Genomic DNA, 27,391 nt, shown 5'->3' with positions numbered 1-27,391 from the left:
TTCAAAAGGAATACAAAATCTCCCAGGTGAAGAGCTCAATATGCAGAAGAGAGGACTTGAAAATAATGAAGAAATCTGCTTTTTAACCTAGTATCAGCTGATGGCCTGCAATTATCCTCTACTCACTGGAATTAAAAGGTTGCAGCCTGCTTATAGATAGTTCTGTTGTTGTAGAATTTGATTCATATTTTAGCATACTATTTTTTATATAGCAGAAGCAAGGTATGAGCTCAGACTCCAAAGCCAGGTGTTGATGCTGGTGTGTGCAGGAACATGAGCATCACAAAAAATCACTGCTGTTTTTTCTAACAGACATTCAGACTGTTTGAAGATATAGGTCTCAGATTCAGAAAAACTGCATACAATCCTTCAGACTCCTGCATATTGCTGGGAAACTTCACCCAAAACAGAGGTAGGGCAGTTTAAGGGCATAATTTTAAGGATCACTGGAAAATTTAGGCACTTAAACTGTCACTAAAAGTCATCTGTGCAGTGGAGTACATTTACAGCAAAACCCAGTGTTGTTTGCGTAGAGAAAAGTCAGGCACAATGTTTTGGTGACCCTCCAAATGTATGTCTAAAATGGATACATAAACCCTCCCTCCTGAGGCCTTCTGCCTCTCCTGCTATGAAGGAAATTTATAATGGAGGTATTTACTCAAAAAATTTTACTTAAAAACTCCTGGTGTTTCGGGTACACACCAAAGTCCTAAGCTAGGAGCAGATGGCAACCCCTAACACAGGTGTGCTCGGTGCCTGGGGTAGCAGTCATAGGGAGCTTGAGCCAGAATCTCTTCTTAGAGATGGCTGCCTCCATTCAGTTTTTGATGTTAAATTCAGCAGAGGTCTGTGATTTGAGCCCCCCTGAAGTTTGGGCTTCCTGATGTACAGCAATGCCAACACAAAATAGTTGTTCATTTCAGTATGAAATGATCTTTTCAGTAGGAAAAGTTAAAAACGAGCAGAGGAAGGCTTTTGATAACCTTAAAGTAATAATTTTATTCATAGGAACACAGAGGCCAATGAAGAGTGCAGTGACAGCCTGGAACACCATGTGGTGCTCCTTGTTTTTCTTGCTGGAATAGGTAGAAGACAAAGGTTAGGCCAGGCTGTGACACGCTCTTGTGAGTGCTGCAGTGGTAGTTCCTGTGCTCCATCACTATTTGTTTATTTTAGCACCTGAAAGAAGACCAGAACAGACTTTAAGACTATTTCTTCAACAACAAGAAAGGGACGAGGTAGCAAAACTGCAACCTTCTGCTAATTTATATTTATATAGTCATGTACTGTATTTCATGTACAAGAAAGAGGAAAAAGACCTCTTTGAAGGTAAACTTCTGTTTAGTAATTTCAACACGAAAGAAGAGATACCTCAGGATGTCCAGGACACTCATAGGGATCTGGAACACATTATAAGTGCCACTGGACAGCTGTGCCACTCTTCAGGAACAGCTGTAGAGTATACAAAGGAATGTACCAAAAACCACCAGAAACCTGTCCTTTCCTGGTCACCATCATCCAACAATTTCTTCCTCTCGAAAATCAATACCAGACTGCTCTGGCTGAGTTCTGTGATCTGCAAGAGGGCTTTCAGGGGAAAGTGTCCAAAATGTGGCAGTACTGAGGGCTGGGGAGCAGCCATTCAAGATTTGCTGCAATTCTCCTCTTCAGAAATAGTATAAATGCTATGCCAATGACACTTGGTGTCATTCAGACCTTTTTGTACCTTGCTTAGTGTGTTCCAGGGCTGGAGGATGGTTTGGTGTAGTAACGTTGAATTCATATTGGGCTCTTGAAGTCTTTGCATTTCCCACTGTGTTTACACTACTCACCCATCAAGAGCTCTAACTAGAGGGAAAATATAGCTTATACCAGTCATTTATTTTTCTATAGCACCCCTAGGCACAAACCTCCTAATGCCCTTTTCTCTCATTAAAATCCAATCAACTAAAAGTATTTTTTATCAAGTGGCCCATGAAATAACTTTTTAAATTTTAAAACAAAAGGATTTGAAGGTTATGGTCTGTTTGAAATATTTGCCAGCAGTGCACCTGAAGTAAGAAGAGGTATGTATATCTTCAGCTCACAGGAGAGATATTGGGAAAATAGCCTCCAGAAAGGATGGCTGGTGTTTCAGAGCCCCGGTACCTGCTGTTCAGTCCCACCTTGCATCCTTCACATTGATGTTTGCTGCTTTGGAAGAAGAAAGTGAAAACAAAAGACCAAAGCAATGACAAGGAGGAGAAGCATATTAATAAAGTGAGAACAAGAAAACAAGATAAATGAGTTTTTGCTGATACCTTTTGCAGGGGCAAAGAAATTGTTTCAGAAAATGCTCTTGTCAGAAAAACTGTTTGCCACAAAGGAAAGGAGAGTGGGAAGGTAACTCCAGTACTGGCTGGAATATTTCCATTCTTACTTGTGAAATAGTCTCATATTCACCTAAGTAATGCATTTATTTAAATCAAAATCCTGCTGTGGAAATGTACAACACATCATCAGCTGGAAGTTGTTGTAGGACTTGGCTTGCCACTGCTGACACATCATCTCAGTGCTTCAAAGGGGTTTACTGTCACTTGTGTGGTCACAGGGTAAAGAGAACAGACACGCTGAGACACATTTCCTATGCCTCCCCCAAACCTACCCCCATAAATGCCAGTCTGTTTCCTTAAATCCCATTTGAAACACTAAATGGAATCTTATCAAAAAATAATTAAAATATATCTAAATAATTTTTCTGTAAAAATGAGGACTTTCATGTATCTGCTTGTGGGATCAAAGCCACCCTTGTTCTGGACTGGGTGAGTTTGCTTTTCCTTCATTCAGGTTACTATTTAGAACATTATGGGCTGCTGACTGGCTTAGCTATCATGTGGTGGTGTTGATGGAACAGAGATGTCACTTGGAACTGCAGTTTTTGTGTTGCCTTTCAATAAACAGCACATAGGCTGGTGCTGGCTCACTCAGGAAGGAGAATACAGCTGGACCAAAATGCCTGTCTGTGAAGCCACATGTGCCAGGCAGCCTGAAAAACAAGGTCCATTATTAAAACCAGAAAAATACATGGAGACAAGTCCTGATGTCTTGCTCACAGGTCATCATGTCTAACGAGCTGTCCTCCAGAGAAACCCCCCTAAGGAGGAACAGCTTCCCAGAGATGGGCACCCTTTTCTCAGGTGGGTTGCTGGGCATCTGGCACTTCAGTAGGAGCATTGACATTCAGAACCTGCTCTCACTCCAGATCATAAGCATGGAGAAAAAGAAAGGAAGAGTTCAATTTTGCTTTTATTAGATCCTTTTTTTTTATTTTTTTTTTGTCAGGTTTTTAAAGGCAAGAGCCTTAGAGCAAAAGAGCGAATGAGTCACAGCAATAGCGTCTCATTAAACTAATGACAAGACATATAAACAGAGGGAGCTCATTTGGCCAGTGTTCCTGCCATCCACAACACGAAGCCATAAGAAATTAAACCAGAAAAAAGTTGTGTAATGTGCCTTGGACTGGATGTCAATTAACTTTGAACTGGAAATGCTAACATTTGATTTAAAAACAAGTCATGCACTTGCACCAGATGCCCTGTAGGTGGATAGGGTAAAAAAGAAGTCAAATCAAGTTTCAGTCTCTGCAGTTTGCACCTTTGTGCATATATGCACTGAGTAGTGGCACCTGTTGAACTACATTTCCAAAGGCAAGGAGCTTGTCACTGTTTTCATTCTTCTCTTTCTAATATCAAATCAATTACACAGGCACCTCCCTGGGTAATGGTAGGTGCTGAACACTTCTGAAAAATACCCTCTCACTAAAAACCATTATTTGCCAGCCTGACTCCATAAAAATCAACCTGCCTGAAAAAAATGAATTCTGAAGGGCCCCGTGCTAAATCCTGTCTCCTGAGAATACTCCTTGTTCGGTATAAAAGTATATATGAATGAATTATCCTCATCCAAAGAGATTAAAAAGGAAATAAGATGTTAATCTGCAGAAAACATCTTATTGCAAAACTGTTCTAGGTCTACAGTGTCAGCCACAGATTGCAAGGAGAATAACATCTTTGGAACTGAGAAAATAATACTGAAATTGTTTTTAGAACTGCAAACACTCAGCAGTGTTCAAACACGACTCATTTTCAACAGTGTTTCCTAGCTAATATTTACAAGCTTTTCAAACTGAAATTTTAAATTGAAAGGAATTAATGCTGCAAGCATTACTTTGAAACATTTTGATAAGACTTTATTTTAAATGTGGACTTGGAGTTCCTGGTATGCTTAACAAAAACTGTGGACATAGCAGTATTAATGGCAACTAGTTTTAAAGCAAAGATTTGAAGGACAAGTTTGTCGAGCAACAACTGTATGTAATTGAGTACAGATCTTTATCCTCTCAGCCTGATAATTTTAAGTGTTGGAGCAATTCATGTTGAAGCCATCTTTGGCAAAAGCAACTAGCTACAACAAATCTTTTTGTCTCATAAATGCTTTAAAAACAGCTGAAGCTCCTTTGGCTCCATGGTTAATGTAAAGGAAATGAGGAAAAATGTTACATTCATTTCCTCTCCTTTGTGTAAAGGCCAAGGTTTAACAGATGAAGAAGAATAATTTAGAATTTTACCTGTTTTTATAACAGGCAATCAGGAGAGCTCATCTATGCAAAGAGTCCTACAGAAAACAAAAAGAGCAGAATGTTAAAAGCACTAAAATCAGTAAAGAAATGTAAGGCTGACATAAAAACATCCCAGCAGATTAAATCACCCAAATATGTTGTCTGTCCATTAAATTTATCCAGTACAAAATGGACAGCATTTCTATATGATAAATCATGTCAGTTGAGCATTTATTCCTGGCGTTGCTCAGTATGCAGTAGAAGTACAAGTAGAAAAATTATTTTTTCACTGAGTAGCTTTTTCTAATAAACAAGGCATTATCCTGGCAATGAAAAAATTAATTGCAAATAGTTGAAGTTGGGTGGGGGGCTGGGTAAGGGGCTTCCAACAGACTGTAATGAAGATATTTTTGAGCCTGCAGGTATAAGTAATTTTCTCTACTGTTTTTTTGAGAGAGATGTTTCAAAAGTAGCAGCTAAAAATAAAAGGACATCATTATTATCAAACACCATCAAGCTGACAGACACTTCTGTATTAAGATGCAAATAAAGTCTTCATGTCACAGATGATAACTCCTGTTATTTTCAGTTCTTTGCCAAACTTGAATGTTTTAGGCCAACAGTTCTCACAAGAAGAAAGTGCCTTAGTTTGAACACATTTGTTTAAACTCTCTGTAATGCCATTTGGCTTTTTCAAAGGGAGCAGTTAAGGAAAAGTAATCTCTTGTATTGCTCATCTCAAGTTTTACAACGTTTTTTAACTAAGAAGTCTTGGCACTGCCACACGACATGTCCAAGATGACATTCATCTCTACTGCCTTGGTACCAAAGCTATTCTTTGTGCAATCCCTGTGCAAGTTCATTGCCATCTCGGCTTCAGTTCCAGCCAAGGCTGATGTGTTCAACACTTTCTTTGCCTCTCTCTTCACAATATCTATCTCCCAGACCTCTGTGCTTATTGGAAGGCTTAAAGTGGCAGAGGGAACAGCAATGCAGATGAGTTGGAGGCTATTTGAGAGAACATAAGCAATAAAAGGCTTTGCTCTATTGTATTTGAAAACTGGAGGAAGTCTTTGACACGTGAAAACTGCATCTTCTCACCAGAGAGTGCAAGTCTGCATCAAAATACTGACATGCAACGCTGCACAAACTGTCAAAAGTCTGGTATCTTCTAAGTGTGTTTGCCATTATACTCATCACCATTTTATGATATTGTTTTTGTAGTTTGGATTGGTGAAATCTTGCAGCAAGCATTGTGCCTTACCTAACTCTCAGAAAGGCATCCAGGTGAATAGGGAATCTGCATGGAAAACAGTTTGATATGCTCATCAGCTGAAACTGAAACAGCAGTAAAGTTCAAATAGCAGTTAAAAAGGTAAACACCTTCTAAAGGAAATTTAGTTCCACGTGGTTTAATATGAAAGAAATTATGCTATTATTGCTAAAAGCCCACAACTTTGCTCTCTAAAATACTAGGAGAAAAAGAAATGTTCACCTCTTTTCCCCAGGCTCAAATTCTTCACCGTAGTACGGACCCTCTTCCCCAAAGGAAAGGAGGAGTTGATCATATGGTATCATTCGAGAGGATATGAGACAGGCCAATGCTGAAGGCTAAAAAACCACCACAGCCCATTATGTGAGTTTATTTTGGATCTGTAGAAAATAAATGTGGAAAACTGACCAGAAGGCCTACATGTGATTAATCCAAATTTCACAACCTTCTGAACTGTATGTCCAAGACCACTTTTGAACACTTTCTAAATCTGGACTTTGTCAACCAAAAGATCTGATTTATGCAAGTAGTTTATTCACAAGAGACAAAAGGAATTGATGTTATGTGATGAGTAACGCAGTTACTCACAGTTCTTATTATCCAGTGTCCCAAGCAGAAGAAAGTATGAAAGCAATTGATGAAATATCAAGACAATTGTTGAAAAAAAAATTATGATCAACAACTGGAAATACAGCAGGTAGCTCAAGAAGAATCACTTCTTATAATTCTGAATTTTAGTAACAGTGAAAATGTCAAAGAGACTGAGAAAACCTTTCTTGTACCAGTAAACTGGCAGAAAAATAAATGACTGATGAGGTTGAACTGAATAATAATTGCAGTTAAGTAGAATAATATGGCTAAAGACAATATGCTCTTCAACAGAAGAATTACCTACTTACACAGTATTGTGAAAAGACAAATTAGATATAAAAGCTGTTTCTCAACATCAGTAATACTTATCTAAATAAAAAAAGTCCCTAAGCTCAAAATGGCACTAATAATTATATGCTTCTGTGAAGGAATTCCACACAGATTAACATTTAAAATACATCAAGCTTTTAAATTCTAGACATGCTACTTAGTGTGAATTTGTAGATGAACTGAAAAATCCACCCCCCTCCCATGTTAAACACAGTCTTGATTATTCATTATACTTCCTTAGTGCTCTTAGTAAATGTGGTGGCCTAGTTTGAGACAATTTGTTCACAGGCCTTGTATCTAATCTCCATTAATTTATGAACAGTTTTTCCCTTGAAGATTGTCAGGAAATGAAATGCTGGGATTGGAAATCTCCAGAAGTGGCTTGACAAAACAAAGCCAACTGTTTACAGAACATACCGGTTCTGTGCATCTCTGTACTGAATCCTTACATTGGCTCCTCAGTCAAAATATAACTAATGGACCTGTAAGCCTGAGATGGCACTTTGTTGAAACTTAATTCCACATCCCATGTGGGTTTTAAGAAGAAAAAAGTATAATCAAGGTAATTATTCAAACCTCTGTGATGCATAAGGAAAATAGGCCAGTACCATAACTGGGTTTCACATGGAACTGGCCTGGTGTAAACCCCACCAGCATAATAACAGAGAGGCCAGGAGATCACCAAGTGAGGCAGTTCATCACTCAACACTCACTTGTCACCATGTTTGAATTCTGCAAGAAGCTATTTTCTTTGTTATATAGGACAAGAAGCTATTTTCTCATTTCCTTGGCTTTAGAATATTTCAGATTCCTCTACCAAACTGGGACAAAGCCCAAGAACTTCAAAGACAACAAAATTAAACAAACAACCTCCATCCCCTTCAAAAATAGCTTTAGAGTAGTTTAAATGCTCACTTTCAAATGCTGATCTTTTTAATTTAAAAAATCTTACTTTTCACTGTAATTACATCTCAGAAGGACAATATATTTTAAATGAAAAAGCAGAGCACTTCTTTTTGAAGATAGTGGAACAAGATATTAAACAAATGTCAAATTTTTTTGACTTGGAATAAAATACTGAAAGCAATCCTTTGTCATTAAAAAAAAGTATGGTTTTGACAAACTGCCATTTTCAAACTAAAAAAAAAAAAAAAAAAATCTCTCTTACAAATCACTTTCAGCACTACACACCTCCAGGATGCATTGCAGTGAGATGATTCTTATGTGATTGTACACATGCACTAGGAACAAAATCAGCCATGGGCTGACAAACAGATGGCCTCCTATGATTTTGGAATTCTAAACATAAAAAATAAACAAAATGAAGATCATCTGAAGGATATCTCATACTGTAATATCCCTTTCAGGGAGCTTTGAAAATGTTTTTCTTCTTAATTCTGTCTGGAATACTACAAGATGACTACCAGAATATGTTTCTTGTTAAACAGATTAATTTCCTGTGCTATCCCCACTACTTTTTTGATATAGATTCAATTACACGTCTATTACTAAGTGTATTTCAGTTACGGAGGATGATACCACAGCTTGAAGAATTTATGAACTAAGAGCTTAATCATCCAACTAAGTACCTGTGAATATAATTTGTAAGTATAATGAGTTATTTCTTTCTCCATACTTACAGCTTCATGCCCCCAATAACTGTGGCGTTCAAGTGGAAATGGGAGCCGCATGTGGCCCTGTGTCCCAACAGCAGCAGATTGCACGAGTGCCTGGGTAGGTTATCTCAGAGTGAGCTGGCCTCTTCTTCTCTGTGCTCTTTGGTAAAACATCTGAGCCAAACAGCAGCTGGATTTTTCTTGAACAGGAAACCTGGGGCAAAAAAAATCTGCCAATTTTCTACCCTTCTGACTTTGGAATTCCAGGGAAGAGGTCAAAATATCCCAAACAAACTTTTAAGGCGCTCCAAATGTAACATTGATGAGGTGGTTTCATAGTGACTACTGAACTCCGGTGCATCCCAGGGCAGACCTGCGATCTTGGCAGGGATGGGAAGGAGCTGGAATAAGGCAAGCTGTGCCCAGGACACCCTGTCCTCTCTTGAGACATGGAGTACTTGGCTATTTGCCATTGTTTTTCTATACATGCAGTTTACACAATTCGACTGCACAGGAAAATTATATGTCAGTGGACATTGCACTCCTTATTTTCCTCTTTCTGCTGATGGAAATTTCTTATCAGTCAGATGCAGAAAAAGGCAGGCAGGGCAGCATGCTATCAGAGCTGGCAGGCTGGAAGAGCTGAGAATGTCTTGTCATATGTCATTTTGGACAAGGGAGAAATGGCACAAAGCGGCACAGTTAAAAGGCAATTTTCACATAAAGAACTCAGGGAAGGAAACCTGGCTGACAACAAATGGATTGAAGGTCAGAGGGAACACCAGTCAGTCACCACAGACACATATTATTTTCCATGGAAATACAGCAGAAGAGGATGAGGGGATGGAGGACCAGAGTTTGCTGAAAGCAGAGCAGATGGCTCAGGCAGTGAGAGGCCAGTGTCACCCAGTCAGCAAAAGGACAATTTACAAGGTAATTTTAGAGTATGCCTTCACATTTACTTGTCCTAGTCACGTGGCAAAATAAGAATAAACTCTCTTTTTAAGTGATGCTTTGTTGTCATTTATCTATTTGCTTATACAAATATGTTTATAGCTCCATAAACATTGTGCTGTGGCTAGTGATAAAGCTGTAAGATGCATGCCGAAGCAAGAGGTGAATGATATTTTTAAAGCCACTAAAACTTTTACTGTTGAGTTTTAATTTGAAATAGATTTCTTGTCATTATCATTGTTATGATTACTTTGTTGTACATTGTTATTGTATCTTTATGACTGTGATATATGAGCTTGTCACAGAATAAAAAGGCTTCCCTTACCCCAGAGAAGTCCACTATTTAAATTTAAGACAAAGATTATCAACAACATCAGAGAGATTAAGAGACTTCTTCAAGGAAACACATTCTAATTGGCAAGATGGGAAGGAATTTCATATTGCCAAAAAAGATAAGCTTTTCTACAGCTTTTTATAGATATTAGGTAAAGGAAAATTAGAAGTATTCTGAATGACAGCAAGATAAAGCAGATGTCTATGGCATAATGTCCACAGCATGGAAGAGAATGGAAGAAAGTTATCCCAAAAGTGTTCAGAATTTAGCAAGCAGGATATTAGAAACAGTAGAGCAATCAAAGAAAAGAGTGGTCTTTGAAGAACTGAATGACAGGTGACAAGCAGAGTGGGCCTGACCATGACAGGCTTTGAAGATAGACACATATCTTAAACTAAGTGAGATAAGAGAAACAAGATGCAAAGGTATGGTATATAATAGGGAAGCAGGAACACCCTGAACAGGTAAGGGGAAAAATGTGTTTATCCATGCTGGAGAAAAAATGTGTTGCAATAAGTAAGACAAGCTGATAATGAGAGCTGTAAAAGAGATTTAGGCTTATGGATGGAGATTGCAACCATTAAATTGATGCAATTGCTGCTCAGGGTAAAGCTCAGAATCTCAGGAGATGCAGAGAAGCTACAGATGAAGCTGATGATCAGGCTTCTGGGTAGTACCCCAGAAATGGGTACTACCTGAAAGAATTAATAATAAAAGAAGGGAGGGTTAAACCACTCTGGTAAAGTGAAAGTTGCATGCCTGTGAGGAGGTGTCAGGGAAACAGGCTGAGATCTTAATGTGTGTCAATAGAAGAAGGCTGTTTATAGACATGGGCTGTGTTGCTGGAGACTGAAGGAAGACCCAAGTGAAGACAGCCAGAGAAACCAGAAAACAATGTTTTTGGAGGAATAAGTCATGTAAAAGATGACAATAAGTCAGGAAAGATACTCCTGTAGCAAAAATGCCAAGCTTCTCTGTGAGGAGTCACTGAGTAAGACCTCAAGGAAATTATGTAAGTGATGGAAGCCACCTACACAAGAAAATACAATCAAAATTTAGGAGTAAGGCTCTTTCCAAGGGGTAGGGAAAGAGATAATAGTTGGTTGAGGCAAGTAAATTTGAAAGAAAAGTTTTGAGGTGGATGAGGTGGGAAGTTTCCTGTATGTTGAGAAAAGATGTCCAGGGAAGTGTGAGAAGAAAGGGTAAGTGTAAGTGAAGGGATATGAAAAGTTCTGGGGTCATCAGTAAGGACTTGACAGAAGAAGTGAATTTAAGCACTGTTTTAGGTACTCTATTCTGCCTTAGTGACTTATTACTCATGGGTTTGTGAGCTGCTTAACTTGACTGCAGAGTGGAAAGAATCATAAAAGTTTTTTAAAGTGAATTGGGAGTTTTGCTAACTCTCATTCTGATTCAAAGTCAAAGGACAGTCAAAGGAAGATTGTATAGGATAATAGAATTAATATATTTGATTGCTTGTTACAGTTTAAAGGTCAGTCATGACACAGGACCGTCTGAAGATTAGATCCTATACAGGACAAACTGAAATGATAAAATTGCTTTTTTAACTCCACACAATGGAAATGACAGTGTCTTCCACAAGCCAAGTGCCATCATTTTGCTGTTGGATTAATAAAAATTTCTTTTTTGGAGAAGGAAATTAGGAGGGCTTGGATCAATGACTGTGGCTCCAAAATCATATAAAGGCATAGGTGTTTTGCTCTTGAAGACTGAGTGATGCAATGATAAAATCAGTGAGTGGTATACTACCAGTTTCCAAAAAAAAATTATCCTCTGTGATTTAAGGCAATGTCTGTATTTCACCAGGTGATCTGATAGATAGAGAGATCCAAACAATACTGATTAATCTGTTTCAAGCTGGGGTGAGTTTTCACTCCATGCTGACCTCTATATCACCATCTCTTGGGCCTTGGCCATATGGAAGGCTGATGAAGTACCTCACATTTTTTTAACTGCTTTGAAGTCAGGACAGAAACAGGAAGATTCAAAGGGTAATTGGAAGAGGAAATACTAGATAAGGTCAAACTTTTAGTTGTCTGAATAAAAACGGTTATGTCATACATTTTTGGGTGTGAATCCCTTACCTAACATGAATATGTTTTGCTTTTTGAAATGCCTTAAGCACAAGTCTGTCACTTTGCTATTGGTAATGAGGGCATGGGCTTCCCTTAGGTATGGTGCTGCATTTGCCAGTCCTGATGGAGATCTCTGATGCTCAGTGAAGCCTCAAAAGTCTCCAGGGCATGTGGGTGAACAACTGAGCAGAGCCCCTTCTGTCTGCAAAAGGAAGGGAATGTGGATCTTTCATTCTGGGACAAAAAACCTCAAACCCAAAACACATTTGAAACCAGAATTTTTCTTTCTCTATACATATTCTCTGTCCTTTTCCAGAAAAAAAATTGGAGACTTCTTGGTTTTTTTGGGGTACTGTGCTGGTTTGCCCTGAAATAAAATGGTCATCAGGATTCAGAGTTAAACTAGAACATATTGTTTGTCATTTCAATGCAGTTTTAGTGTCACATTTTTGACACCTAATTGGCACTTCTGAAAAGTGAGTAATCCTCAGACTGGCCCATTCACTAGGTACTTCTCTAATAGTGCCTTTTCTTGTTTGATTGTAAGGGGAGCCTACATAGACACCCATCTTACAGATGATTATTTTGGAGCAGAAGAATTAAATCAATGGCTTGGATTCCTTTTTTCTCCAACCACAAATATCTATAGCAGAGATATTTATTTCTGAATTACTTACATTAGGCTCCATTTGTGCTCGCTGGGAAGAAATAAGGACACAATTAATTTGACCTATTTTGCTCTAATCTCATTTGAGTAAGATAAATTTTGTCCTAGAGGTGCCTGTAAGGGGACCTTATGGTGACAAGGGAAGATGTAAATTCCCCTGCTCTGGATATCTTAAAGTGTCACACTTTTAATGTGTAAACAGACCTGACCTTAGCCAGATTTCAGAGATTCATTAGGTCATTGGCAAGATCTGATTAACTCCGATAGTCTGGATGGCCTAAAGGGCATGGTGATCACACATCAGCACTGACCATGGGCTGGCATTGGACACAGATAACTTCTGCCTTCCCTTTCTGCCTCCCTATGGCACGTCTGGCTTGGCAGAGGAGACATAGGTGGTCAGAGGGCACAGTGTCCACAGCCAGGGACAGCTGCAGAAGGAAGGTAAACCTATGGGTGACCCTGATCACAAAGGGTTTGGTTAACATGGGAAGGATTCTCATTGTTCATGCCCACAGTTCCTACAAAGCAAATGGGGAGTGCTGTCCCCTCATGAGTGGCAATGAATGTGCCTGGGACATTCATTGAAGGCCTCTGGCTTGTGAGAGAGGAGAAAGGAAGCAGGCATTCCTACTGAGGATCTGATGACTGTGAGAAACCCACTCCAGAATGGGTTAGTCTCCTTAGCTTGTCCCCAGATCCTTCCCCTACCAGTGGCTGTGCTTTTTCAGCTCTCCTGGCTCTCTTGTTTGTGTAACTGCCAAAGACCAGAAACCTCCAACAGGGCAGCAGAAGTAATCACCCTTTGCTGTTTTTTTCTTTAATCAATTACCATTTGTGCCTACAAGACAAAATAAACAACTCCAGCTGCCAGTGGATGAAAGCTGGAGAAAGTGATGAGCACATTAAACCTTTTAGACCTAAGCTGGAAACAGAGAATTTAGGCAGACCTAGGTGATCTCTGCTTCACATGGAATACAGATATCAGTGATCTGGGTCTCCTTTCTGTGTCTTTGCTCCTTTTGAATTTGTGGGCCTTCTCACTAACAGAACACAAGAGAAAACTTGTATGGAAGTACTTGTCTGGAGCATAAGGAAACACTTTGGGAATAAATTGGGTTTTAGAGATGTAAATGGTAGCATTAGTCATGGAATTGCCCAGGGAACAGCTCATTAATTGAAGTAAATTGAAGTAAAGTGTACACTCTCAGTGGTATGCCTGTATAGATACAGAAGTGACTGGTACTTAATTAGTTGTGTGTTTAAAAGGGAGTTGCTAACAAAGAGAAAATGCCCCCATGATAAAGTTCTTTCCACTTTAAGATAAGCCAAGCCATAGGGAAAAGCTTTTGGTATTTATCAGCATTCCTATATAATATTTTGAACTTCATTACCTATATCTATCAATCAGAGATTTCAGATTAATTTCCCCAAATTCACACTTGGCAGAGAGCCTGCTTTGTTTCCAGCTGGATCAGTCCCCTGCACCAGGTCACTGTTGATGCTCAGGAGCAGGGCAAGAACAAGAGCTGTGTTTCAGCTGAGAAGGGAAGACATTTTTATTTTGGCAACTGCTAATTGGTAGGGTTAATTAAACTGTTAATTAAAGGTGAGCTGCCCTCTGCAGCCAACTCACAAAACCTAGGGGTTGACCCCTTCCTTAACACCCAGAGTACCCCCGATTGGGAAGATGACTAGGGGTAAAAATAGAGAAAAAATAGGAAGCAATATTCTTATTCTAACAGAAGTTTGGAAAGAACAGAAATTATAGGATGAAATGCAGCTCCTGCACCGTGGCTGGAATGCAGCTGGCATGCTCAAAACCTCTTTCACAATGGCTCCCCACACTCAGTGTGGAACCTTAAGTACTTGTTAAGGGAGATGAAATGGGCATGGAGTGGAGACACAGCTTCCAGGCTCTGTTGAAATCCTTGCAGGAATGGGAACTTGATGGTACCAAGTGGCTGATAAACCACATAGTAGCTGTCTAGCCAAGGGAGATGGGAGAAGATGCCTTGCTGCTGACCCAGAAGCTGTGGTGAAATCACCCTTCTTGGATGAACTTGGCTTGTTATGATCTGATTGAAACCATCCCAAAGTTACCCTCCTCAAGGCACAGCCATCCCTCTCTGAGCAGGCACTCCATATTTTATTGACTATGTCTTTAAGAGCAAAGTGAGAGAATTTTACACCAAGTAGCAACAAAGGTATGTGTGACTAGTCACCCAAGCTCTACCTAAAAGTTAAGAATAGGGAGAAGTTAGGGAAGACTTCATTGTAACTTCTGGGATCAGTCAAATAGGCTGAACCTATCTTTTCCCCCATAGGGATGACTCTCAGGTAACAACCTTATTCTGTGTGTGCTGAATGGTTATCTTGAGTTATTTTTGTTGGTTATTAGAGCTTGTCTGTGTATTGCTTTCAATGTGTTTTGCAGTCAGTTACTATCAATGGCAATCTTCCACCCTTAACCCGTCACAATTTCAGTGTATGCCTTAATTAACAGTGTTACCCTGTAAACTGTCAGGATGAGCCCTTCAAGGGTGCTGCCAGCAGCTGGCAGTGGATAAGGTACTTAGTTAAAAGTGTGGAGACACAGGAGGGGGTTTCTCTTATGCTGCTGGCGTGTGTCCCAGCCCTCCTCGCATGTGACACCTGGCTGGCCTGGGTTAGTTAGCTCAGGTCCCCTGGATGGTGTAACTGCACTGCAGAGGACAAGCTGCTCTCACTGGTCACACACCCACATTGTTGCAGTCAGCTGCTAAAAGTTGTAATTAATGGTACTAGCTTTTATGTATCCTTCTGAGAGTTTCGGGAGTGAGGGAGAGGAAGATTGTTGGAAGGGTCTGTAGGTGCAGCTAGAAAAACTTCTGGAGACTGCCTCAGAGGAAAGGCTTGGTGGATTTTGTAGCTGGCTCCCCTGAGCTCTTGGTTCATTGCCTTAGAAGTAAACACAAATAGAAAAAGGCTTTTCCAGTTCAGCAGCTGCTTTGGAGAAGGTGAACATGACTTTCGGCTCTCATTTTAGTTCCCAAAGAACATAGAAGAGAGAAAGAAGAGCCTAAGGATTACTGTGGGAAGAGATGACAAATGACTCCCTTGTAACCAGGGCAAGTACAAGGCTGAAGGAAAGAAAACTCAAAACAACTCACATAAATTATCCCGATACATTTGTCTCTCAGCAACATCTTACCATTTTAGCAGATTTTTTTTTTTATCTTCCCATACCATGAAGCTTAGGATCCAAGTAGGTATTTTTCAAATAAGCTTATCTGAAAGTGGATTTGGTGCACAAGCACTTGGTAGGGGTTCTGGGAGCATGTAAGAAACCTAACAGGAAAGCTCTGTGCTAGAGCTTTGCTAAGAGTACTGCCCAGGCAGGTATACAAGCCTTCTTGCTTTCCTTTATTCATAAGGAGCGTTTCCTCTCTCCCTGCTGGAAAGATAGCTGCAGACATTTAAATGAAAAGTTCTTGTAGGCTGCTTTCATTAGTGAAGCTGTAAGCAAACAGTGCAGTAGGCACTTTTAGCACACTGCTGGAGCATTTCTTTGAGGCACGGGGTGCTTGGCTAATGTAGTCCAAGACATCCCAACATACCCCTCTCTTTGAAATGACTGCGTCCCAGTGTGCATTCACTGCAAATCTTACCACTCCTACATTGATACTGACTCGCTGCACTTTTTGCAAGCCAAAAAGTTTCTTAGTCTCTATACCTGAATGAAAAAAGGGTTAGATTACTTAGGTTATCTTTGCTATGTGTGATCCTGAAGGAAAATTTCCAGGAAAACCTGTGCTCATCACAGTTTTTTTAAGGGTTTACAATATCTGTTTCACTTATTTGGGATTTAGTAAAGTGAAGTAAGCTAGAGACTCCACTCTGTAGCACTGCACCAGAAGTCACAGGGTATATGTAAGTGGCACCACAAGAATGATGTATTATTAAGCTCAACCCATATTTGGGGGGGGGGGGGGGGGGAGGCGGGGCTCTTCAAGAAAGACAAAACCTCATTAATTCAGATTGCCATTGCTTTCCAGGTTATTTATGTCCACTTACATTTTAAAAATACAGAGATTGCAACAGGATAGCCATACAGTTTCCATATTCAAGTTGGAAAAATTTTATGGAGAGGCAATGTCATGTATTGCACCAGCTTAACAGGCTGGAAATAACAGGCTCTCAGGCTTTTATTCAAGCAAACTGCAAAACTCATACCCAAAAGCCTTTCTGGGTTTCACAACTGGTATTGATGTGTCTGAGAGAGTATCACTTACAAACCAGGAAACAAAAGAACAGGCAGCTTTTCTGGAAGGCATGAAGGTGTATAAGTACTTATGGTCTTTTCTTTCAGGAGAAAATCTGATATTTTGGCCAGGGAACCAGTAAAACATAATCTTCAAATGGTCCCATTAAAAAACTTTCTTATCAAGGTAGAAAGATTAATATAAGTGCCAGAGAGAGGTCTTGAGAGTACCAGAAATACTCTTGGGGAGATAATGCTCATCTTTGTTTCCACCATGCCCTTAAAAGCTTTCAGCTTTGATGGATAATCAACATCCCACAAGACTCAAAGACACACGGTGCTTTGTGGCAGCTGCAGGACAAACCAAGTTCATTTTTTCTCATTCAGACTGGAAGAGTATGACTTCCTCTTGTAAGAACAAAAATCCCACAGAGGGTATGGCAGCAGAAGTTAATAGGAAATGGGGAAGTTAAGGAAAGGCTGAAATTCAGGAGAGTCACAGGAGGTTCAGTGTAGAGCTCTTATGAAAAGAATAGTAAAAACAACTGGATGCTTGGAAGGTTGCAGACAAAACAAAATTGTTTTTCAACTAGACAATTTTTATGAGCAGGTAGTTGGGAGTGCTCAAAGCAATGAGGACCTGTGGCCAGGTGTTGTTATCTCCCTTTGAAACTCAGCAGGCAGAACTCTCAGACAATAAATTCAGTACAACTCTGTTATATATCATATCCCTAATCACCCACAAATCTCAGGAAATATTGTTAAAATGGGCTGCCAAAGACTACATTGAAAGTATTTTGTAATGAGCCATGGAAGCATTGAGACACAAATTTAGCAAGCCCAAGGCTGGCTAACACTAGAGGATCAGCTAACAGGCCTGGTCCTGTGCAAACAAAACCCTTACATTTTGTGGGGGTGATAAGGTCACTGTACTACACATAGGGAAGTGGATGGGGAAATTGATGTGGATTTCTCCTCACATGGGAAAAGGCAAACCCATTTGTGAGATTGTGTTTGCCCAAGCAAAGGTGTGTGTCTCCTTGATGGGTTAGGTGGAAGGTTGGGGAGACCCACTGTATGCCTCTAGGAGATTTAACCTTGAGGGGAAAAATAATTTGTGGTGTTAAGTTGCAGGAGGTTGTGACAGTGACTTGGGCTGGGCTGGGGTTGGTGCCCAACGAGCAAGTGTGCTGCCTCTCCTGTCCTGAGCACCCATCCTGATGGAATGGGGCCCAAGTCATGCATGGCCTGTTTTTGAACATTTGGAGGAAGCTTGTGAAGTGGGAAAATAGCATCTATCTGTAGAAGGATGTGGGATAGTAGTTAATGAATATGTATTAATATGTATGTTTGGTATAAAGATGGTTTAAGAATGTAGTTTTAATTATATGTGTGGGTAAGAAGGGATTTCAGTAATGAGAAAATAAATGCAATGGAATGGTTAGAAAAGACATAAAAATATGGGGGCTCTGACACAAATGATAAAAAGTGATGTGTGTACTTGGTTTGGCTGAGATGGAATTCATTTTCCCCTAGCAGCCCTCACAGTGCTGTGTTTTGTTTTGGTAGCTGGAAAGGTGTTGATAACACACCAGTGCTTTGGCTGCTGCTGAGCAGGGCTGGCACAGCATCACTGTTGTGTCCCTAGCATTCCCTCAGCATTAGGGTGCGGATTGGCAAGATCCTGGGAGGGGACACATCTAGGCCAACTGACCCAAATTGACCAAGAGATTATTCCACACCATATGACGTCAGTTTAGATAGAAAAACTAAGAAAAGGAGGAGGAAGTGGGCAGCAACATTAGTCATTTACGATGTTTGTATTCCAGAACAACCATCACACATGCTGTGGCCCTACTTCATGGGAAGTGGCCTGATCTTGCTCGCTGATGGGAAGCTGAGAATAAAATTATTAGTTTTTCTTTGCTGGTGCATGCGCAAACTTTCACTTTTGTTTAATAAACTGCCTTAATTCAACCTATGAGTTGTTTTCCATCCTATTTTCCCTCCCATGTCCAGCTGGGAAGGGGGAGTGATAGAAAGGTTTTGTGGGCACCTGTGTCCAGCCAAGGTCAACCCACCAAGCTGGCTGATAAACATGTAAACAAAATTATAAAAAAGAAAAAAATGAAAAAAAAGGAGCACAAATTTTGAAATTGTTCCTTTGAAATTTTCTTGTCTTTGGAGAAAGCAGCAACTTTTAAAGAATATTGGAAGAAAAAGACATGGATAATGAACTCCTAGGTATGTTAACCTCTCCAGTAGGCACAGTGATTTAAATACAGATCTAGTCATTGTGGTCACTGAAACTGGATGGGAAAAGGGACAGCTATGAAGTGACGGAGATCTTCTTATCCTTGAAGTCATGTCTTCGGTAGCTTTCTTGGACCAGGAAGCCATTGCACACTGGTCTTTTGCAGAGGTGGTGTTTATCCCAAGCTGCACAGGTACTGCTGCAGCTGCAGAGCACCAGCCTCCCGGCCTCTCAGGGTTGCTTTCCTAATGCTTCCACCTCTGCTCCCTGGGCTTATACATGCCCTGCTCATTTCTGCTAACACTGCTGAAGCATGGTTTGCTTCATGCCACACCCAGACCGCTTTTCTGCTTCTGGATTGCCTGCAAGCACACAGCATGGCACCCTAATAGCACCTGGCTTCACTCCCTGCTGCTGCTTGTCCATGTCTGGAGACACCGGACCTCATCCCCCTGAGGCCTGTCACTATGAAGTTCCAAAAGTTAAAGCTTTCTAGCAGCTCCCAATGCTCACCCTCCTCACTGTCACTGCCAGCACTGGCTGTGTGTGGCTCCTATTCAAGTGATGTATTTCCGATCTGGATACTGGGCAAAATAAAGAGCAGGGCCCCACTCCCTTGCAGAGGAAGGGCAGATAGGTAAAGAGAGGAAAAGCTGAGGGAAGTGAGATAAGGCCTGTGCTGCTAGAGCAAAACACAGTCCTGTGAGCAGTGGAACAAACTAAAACTGAGCTCTTTGAGGATTCACATTTTGAGGAAAGTATTCCTATGTGGATGCTCTGTTATCTAATCAGAGCTGAACTAACCCACCAGTCCGTCTCTTTCTGAAATATCTAAAAGTACTTCTTCACTTAGCTCCCTATTTTCATGAGATAAGGGAAGAATTAATATTCTAAGGAACTTCACTCCTCTTTCCTATGTGGCTGAAGTTAGCCAATTCCTTCAAAATGTTACCAGGAAAAGGCAGAAATGTATTTACAACACCATTATGTACACCCTGTTTTCCATGGAAATTGGGGGAAAAATAAGTGGATCTTTGTTGCATTTGGATATTTTTCTGTAAGAAATCATGCCTATGATATTTCAGACTTCTCTTGCACAAAGTTGTGCAAAGGAACATGTAGGTTTTTCAAAGGATTAATGCAACAGCTTTGAAGGGTGTGGTGTGGGGGGTGTCCTACGGAGTCAGTGCTCATGGAGGGACCTCACCACCTATCCAAGCTCCTTTTCCACCTCACTGACTCTCTTTGTATTGCCCATGGAGAATACATTCTTATCCTGCAGTTATGAAACCTGGACACTGACTCCACATGCCTGTGGTTAATAAAACTCATCTGGTATTTACCTGTGTATTTATGCTCCCATGTAACTTACAAATGGCCCATCTCACTGGGATCGTGATGCAGAAATGGAAGAACTGTCCTGTGCTTACTTCACAGAAACACAGAATTGGTTAGATTGAAAAAGACCTCTGAGATCATCGAATTCAACCTGTGACCAAACATTACCATGTCAGCTAGACCGTGGCACTGAATGTGGGAGTCCAGCCTTTCCTTAAACACCTCCAGGGATGTTGTCTCTACAACCTCCCTGGGCAGCCCATTACAATGTTTAATCACTCTTTCTGAGAAGAAAATCCTCCTAATGTCCAACCTAAACCTCCCCTGGCACAGATTGAGGCTTTTCCCCCTTGTTCTGCCACTAGTTGCCTAGAGAAGTAGAGACCAATCCTGACCTAGCTACACCCTCCCTTCAGGGAGTTGCAGAGTGCTATAAGATCCCCCCAGAGTCTTCTCTTTGCCAGGTTAAACACTCCCAGCTCCCTCAGCTGCTCCCCATAGGACTTGTGCTCCAGGTCCTTCCCAGCTCTATTGCCCTTCTCTGGACGCATTCCAGCCCCTCAGTGTCCCTAAAGCGAGGGGCCCAGAACTGAACACAGCACTCAAGGTGTGGCCTCACCAATGCCAAGTACAGAGGACAATCCCTGCCCTGGTCCTGCTGGCCACAATTTTTCTGATACTTTTGAGCTTTGGTAGCAGAGCACTGGTAGTGATTCTTTCTGCATGGAATACTTCTCATAGTCAAAAGCCCCACAGCATGATGGAGCATACTTAGTTTCATGAATCTTGGGGACCCCAACTATAATTGGGGTATTTTGAGAAATTCCTTCTTTTGAAAACTGGCTGAAAACTTATTAGTCCAGGAATCAAGACTCCCAAGATTTTATTCCAGGAATAAAGTTCTCAGTCATATCCAGTAACAGGAAGCTGACTCCTCCTAGAAACTATCATTACACTATTGGTCAGAGAAAGCTGGTAAGGCTCTTGTGTCCACCCTAAAGTGCTCTCCGGGGTTAAACAACAGTATTTTGGTCTGAGAAGATGCATCATTTGGGGACTTCTCCTTTGTCTTTGAACTCACAATTTAGAGTTTTCAAAAAACTACAAGGAATATTTGGAGCAGAGTGGAGATCTGCTTTATTATGCTTGAGTGAGGATGCCATTCCCTACTAGTAATGTGGATCATACTGTGTGTGCAGTAGAATGCATAGTCTGGGCTGTGATCTTGCTGATACGTACCAACCTCTGAGAGTTATTGGCAAGAGACAAAATTATTGGGAGAGGGGGAAAATGTAGGAAGCAAGTAATGGCAAAAGGGAGTGAGAAATCTTTGAAAGTGTTTTCCTTCATTCTTCACGTGGGAAATATGCCATTTCCACATCCCATCTGCTTTGCCAGGAATACATAAACTGTATTTGATAGCAACAAGTACCTAGTAGCTGTGTTCTCGTTTCAGCACATCAATAATAGGCATTTTTAAACATTTCACTGTACAGAGTTGGCATTGCAGAAAATGGTTGCTAACATCAGTCAAGCATGTTTACATTCCTTCTCAAGTCACAGAAAATCACAGGTGATAAGTCTGCACTTGCAGGCAACTGCTCTGGAGCATGGAGGTACTTCAGCTCAAGTCAAGTCTGGTTGAGACAGCAGTCCAGCACTACTGAAAAGAGCTCAGTGAAAACAAGGAGTCATTAATAACACAGCTTCTCACTCTGAAGGGTGAATTTGGCTCAAAGTGGTGGAATAAAACCACTGTGGTCTCTCCACAAGGCATTGCAGTGGAATCAATATGGGTTCTTGGCAGATAGAAACCACAGGGCTTGAAACATTGGCCACTCCCAGTGGTGGAGTCAGGGGAATTTTAGGGTTGGCTTTGCCTCATTTAACCTTAAATCATTAACAGTGCAGTGTTTAGACTCAGGTAATCGTCTGTGGTGTGATTCACCTGCCTACATGTAATCATAAATGCTATGTTAAAATCCTAAGGTATCCTCCTGCAGCCACTTTTAGAGAGTGTGAATCATCTGTGCAGATGCAGTGCATCCCTCCAGTCAGTGAAGGCAGAAAGTCATGTCTGATGTGGGAGTAATCCCTTGGTCTGGGTGTCTGAGGCACGAGTCAGAGATGGAACACAGACATCCAGAGTTACCTGAGATACCCCAGAGTAAACCTGCATTCTCATGTACTCAGGTGCTCCAGGAAATCTCCAGTTTCCTAGAGAATCGAATTGTGTCCAGAGAGGAACGGGATGAGTTTCTGCCCTATTCTCTCTTTAGGCAGGTGCCTATTCTCTCACCAGTTGGAAAGGGAGACTAAACAAATGGTTGGGTGAGATGAACCCCCCATGCACCAGGTAATGTGGAACTCAAGGGCAGAGTAGCGTCAGTGCCAGAAACTGCACACATCGTGTGTGCTACCATGGCAAACCACATCCTCAGATCCACAGCTGCCTTTAGCCTCTAAATGAAGGATTTAGCCTTTGAATCCTTCATTTAGAGCAAGATACTGGCCAAAGAAGGCTCCTCACCCAGTGAGTTCAATATAAGGGACAGCACTCTCTTGTCTTTAGTTACACACGCAAACATGGGACAGCTCATAAAGATCAAAGTGTAAAGAAAGGGAGAACTGGGTTGGAAAAGATCCAGACATTTCACTAATGAGGCTATTCCTCCATTAATTGCATTAAGTGCTGTCAGTATTCAGTTGTCAGGAGCAGAATTGGAGCTGAGAGACTGTGTGGGACACAGAAGCTGCCAGCAAATGAAATTTCAGTTGGACCCATGTGGGCTCTGAAACTCTTCCCCATCAAACCATGTCACCAGCTGACCTATAGGGGACAAATTCACACCCAAATAGGAAATATTGAGTCCTAGAGTTCCTCTGCTACAGTTCTTAGGAGCATATGCATGATAATTATTCATTTTTTATAATCATTATTTTATTGCTACCATAATAACACCTACCAGTTTGCTTGATATCTACAATATGCTCTTTACTCCTGAAATACGGTTATTAGTGCAGACCTGAGTGAAGTTTAAGGGTGAGATCCCAGCATTGTGCAACACAAAACTGCTTTTTTGTTGCACTGTCCATGAATTTTGGAGAGATTTGATGCTGGAGGGACCGGTATCTGGCCTGATGGAAGAAAATGCCAATGACTCATATTTCCTATGTTACCAGCAGAGTCAAGAGAAAAGGAAATAAAAGAGAGGCAAGGAAGCTTGGCAATAACAACATGTATATTTCTCTATGAACCCAGATTGGACTGTCTGGAATGCTGGACATCAGGAAAACACTGATGGTAGAGTCAAAATGTAGTGCTAATGGTAGTTTTGTTGAAGTGAATCAGGAAGCTCCCATCCTGGGTGTTTCGTGTCATCTCCACTCTGGAGGCTGTCTGCCAATAGAGCACTCCAGTGCTCTAAGGCAAATTTTTATTGCAGCAAATACATTTTTACCAGTGTCAAGTAGATGCAGTAGTTGCATTAATTCCTAGTCTAAGCATCTGTTTTGTATTTCAGTGTGCTGCTCACCACCATAGCATTCATCATTCAGAAATAGGGAAGACTCCTGCCTTTGTCTCTCCATGTGAAGAGCACACTAAAGTTCCTTTGGGATAAAAATCCTGCTGAAAGTCACTATGTTTTTGTTATTTCATTAGATATTCATCATGCCTAGTTATCCACAGTGCTCTGATGTATGTCAGGAGGCTGCATGGTATGTCCCTGCAATGGTACCTGTCAGAAACATCCAGTTCACAGCTGTCATCTGGAGTATGCCATCTGCTTAGACAGCTGGGCACTGAGCTGAACAAGAGCAAAGAAACAGACAAGAAGAAGTCAGCAAGATTTGGAGGAGAAACTGAGCTTAAAATAATTTTCCCTTCTATACATATGCATAATACAGGAATACAAAAATATAACTTTAGTCTCTCCACCAAAACTACAGGTTATTCTTTCCTGCCTTAAAGTATTTCATGTGTGCTTGTATCCACATCTCTTCAGAACCCTGAAGTTTACTGCAAGCAGTTCATTTACTCTTTATAAGTAGATCCAATCAAAGGACTACTTCAATTTGCCTTTCAATGATAGAACTAAAGCAGTGGCACAAAAAAACACTTTAGAGAAAAGGTATTGCTTGAAAGTAAGTAAATTCTGGGAACAGTTAAGCATAAAATGCAGATTTTTTATGGCTTGGGTTACAATATGGCTCTTGAAAGGGACTCAGCACGTGTCAGGTGTATACAGAAAAGAAAGGTCAGAGCACTCAGGCTGCTTTCCATGGCAGCCAGCAATGGCAGATCCATTGGGATCAGCAGCTAGGCAGCAAGAGGCAGTGCAGGATCCACACAACTTTGCATGTTGCTCATCCAAAGTGCTTCTCACACACTGTACAAACTTAAGCAGGAGGGAGGAACTTGAGGAGGCTTTAATTTTTTTATTTTTTATTTTTTTTAGAAACAGGATTGGGTTGGAAATGTTTTTTCTCTTCTTTGTAGAAATTGTAGAAATTGTAGAAATTGTAGAAATCAATTAAAATGATGTCAACATAAAGAAAAAGTGCCCTGACAAAAATTTGAGAATTCATGACATTTATTTTCATTTTAAAATTGACTTGTATGTTATTACTAATACCATTAGTGCAATTTGTTGAACTTCTAACAAAAATAAGACTTTGTGATTTTTTAATACCAGAAATCTATGACACTGGAACTACAAAAAATCTTCCTGGAAAACAAAGAGATCATTTTTTAACTAGCTTTATAAGGAATTTCTAAAAAATAGCAACTCTGTATAGAAAAGAGGCCTCCAGTTTAAGCAGATCATAAACAACATCTGGTACAGAGAACTGTCAAAACGTAGTTCACCTTAGGGGAAAACTGTCCAGATGCAGAGATATATGTTTGACTGTACAATGACATCTGTTGTGCAAACCAGGATTACAAACTTATATCTGTATCTGGTAATGGGTAAGACAAAAAATAAGCAGAACTGAATGATAAGGAACGATTTAAGATTACAGGTTTAATTAAAGAGGAGATAAATGGTTTTCCTCCTGAAAAGCTGATTGAAAAATAGTATCTGATCAGAACAAAAAAGAATTGTAAGGACATCAACATGAAGGATTTAGGAAAAATGTACACTTGCAGCCAAAAGCCGTCTGTGTCCCGAGCTGCATTAAATGCAGTGTGGCCAGCAGGATGAGGGAGGGGATTCTGCCCTGCTGCTCTGCTCTGCTCTGTGAGACCCCACCTGCAGTGCTGCATCCAACTCTGGGGGCCTCAGCACAGGAAGGACACAGGATGGTCACAAATATGGTCAGGGAGCTGGAGCACCTCACCAACAAAGACAGGCTGAGACAGCTGCTGGTGTTCAGCCTAGAGAAGAGAAGGCTCCAGGGAGACCTTAGAGCACCTTCATGTACCTAAAGGGGAATGCAGGAGAGCCTTGAATTGAAAGAGGCTGGATTTACGTCAGATATTAATAAGAAAATCTTCACTGTGAGAGTGGTGAGGCACTGGAACAAGTCGTCCAGAGAAGTTGTGTGTGCCCCATTCCTGGAAGCATTCAAGGCCAGATCAGATGAGGCTTTGAACAACCTGGCCTAGTAGAGTGGGGGGTTGGAACTAGATGATTAAGGTCCTTTCCAGCCAAAACCATTTTGTATTCCTATGATCCTATGGTTCTATGAAACATTAAATGGCTGAAGTGAAAGCCATTACTGGTGCATTTTAGGTGGATCAGTATGGATGTACCCTGACAAAGCTCAATGGCACTGTGATATTTGCCTAAAGCTTTGTGAACTAGCTCTTAAAAATGGAAGCCATGAGTGCTACATGAAATTTTTGCTAGTGGCTAAGATAAATAACGACATTTTTTTATGGCTATAATTTAAAAATCATAGCAATAAAAATCTTCTGCTGGATCAGTCTATGGAAAAAAGGAAAACACTAAACCTGGGAGAATCTATGCAGAGAGTGTAAACTTGACATAGAAGATAACTAGGTTTATTTACCCTTATCTTAAATAATGGAGCAGATGAGAGGATGCTTAATAGGAAAGAATATTCAAAAAGGAAAATTCCAACAGACAAGGGTGAAAAAAAAATTGAAGTTTTGTGTGCTGAAACTTGTGGAGCAGTTAAACTTAAGCCGTGAATAGTAGATCATGAAACTGCAAGTCTTGCAGCAAAGCTTTTCTAAATTATCCTGTTCATCTCTGGCTAGTGCATTAGCATTAGAAATTGGCAGACATGGCACTTGTATCTTGAAAAAGAGAAGGACCCATGGAATTACAGGACTATTAGCCACGTTTCCAGTGTATGCAAGGTATTGGAACAAATTTCAAAGGAAAGACCACTCAACAACTTATAGACAAGCAGAAAATGTGATACAATACAACCTGAATTGACAGCAATAGATTTTGGCAGATGAACTTGGTCTCTTTCTGTGATATATTGGACTATGTTCAAATGAAGGAATGGGATAAATACGACCCAATCGACCTTCTTCTAAGGCTCACATACATTCCAAGGCAAAATTATTAGTGCTTAAGGCAAAGACATTGGAAATGACTACATTTAGTTTTAGAAAATCATCTGGCTTCAGAGCTGGTAACAACAAGTAACTCTGAAGGAAGATGAAGCCAGAAAAATGCTGGTTCTGAGTTCAATGTGATCACGATCAGCCATTATGTCAATTGTTCACAATAACAGAGCACCAAAATAAATAATAATAATAATTAACAGCACAGATCTGGGAGATGATGTTAGAGAGGAAGGTTAGAATGCCATATAGGAGACAGCTGATAATCTTGAGCAATGAAGCAATAAAAATCAGATTAAATTTAACATCCCGAGGTGCTAGGTCAGGCACATAGACACTAATAAAAGGATTTGCTGTAAGCTGGAGGCTGAACTGTGCTAATGTGAGGAAAGGAGAAAGCCCAGACTGGAAATAATCATTCACAGTATGGCCATGAGTCATCAACATGATTCAGCCACACAAAGGTTGATGCAATTGTGTGACATATCAGGAATGATGTTTCCAGTACAGAGACAGATGAGAACAGTAAATCAATAAGGATTATACCTGGA

At 40.6% G+C, this 27,391-nt stretch overlaps 2 long non-coding RNA genes across 2 annotated transcripts in view; both read right to left on the bottom strand.

Annotated features, from left to right (window-relative positions):
• Nucleotides 1-1,024: 1,024 nt before the first annotated feature.
• Nucleotides 1,025-5,937, bottom strand: LOC131586018 (uncharacterized). Its single transcript, XR_009279077.1, has 3 exons — nt 5,862-5,937; nt 4,607-4,653; nt 1,025-1,179 (listed from the first exon to the last, which is right to left on the bottom strand). It is a non-coding gene; the product is annotated as an uncharacterized LOC131586018 (long non-coding RNA).
• Nucleotides 5,938-6,158: 221 nt separating this feature from the next.
• The window catches only part of LOC131586011 (uncharacterized), an 86,443-nt gene continuing 65,210 nt past the window's right edge, over nt 6,159-27,391 (bottom strand). The window contains exon 4 of the long non-coding RNA XR_009279076.1: nt 6,159-6,201. This is a non-coding gene — a long non-coding RNA (uncharacterized LOC131586011). The remainder of the gene's footprint in view (nt 6,202-27,391) is intronic.

This window comes from Poecile atricapillus, chromosome 1, assembly GCF_030490865.1.
Source record: "Poecile atricapillus isolate bPoeAtr1 chromosome 1, bPoeAtr1.hap1, whole genome shotgun sequence".
Lineage (NCBI taxonomy): Eukaryota > Metazoa > Chordata > Aves > Passeriformes > Paridae > Poecile > Poecile atricapillus.
Note: the sequence above shows the minus strand (reverse complement) of the source record. Positions and strands in the feature narration are given on the sequence as shown.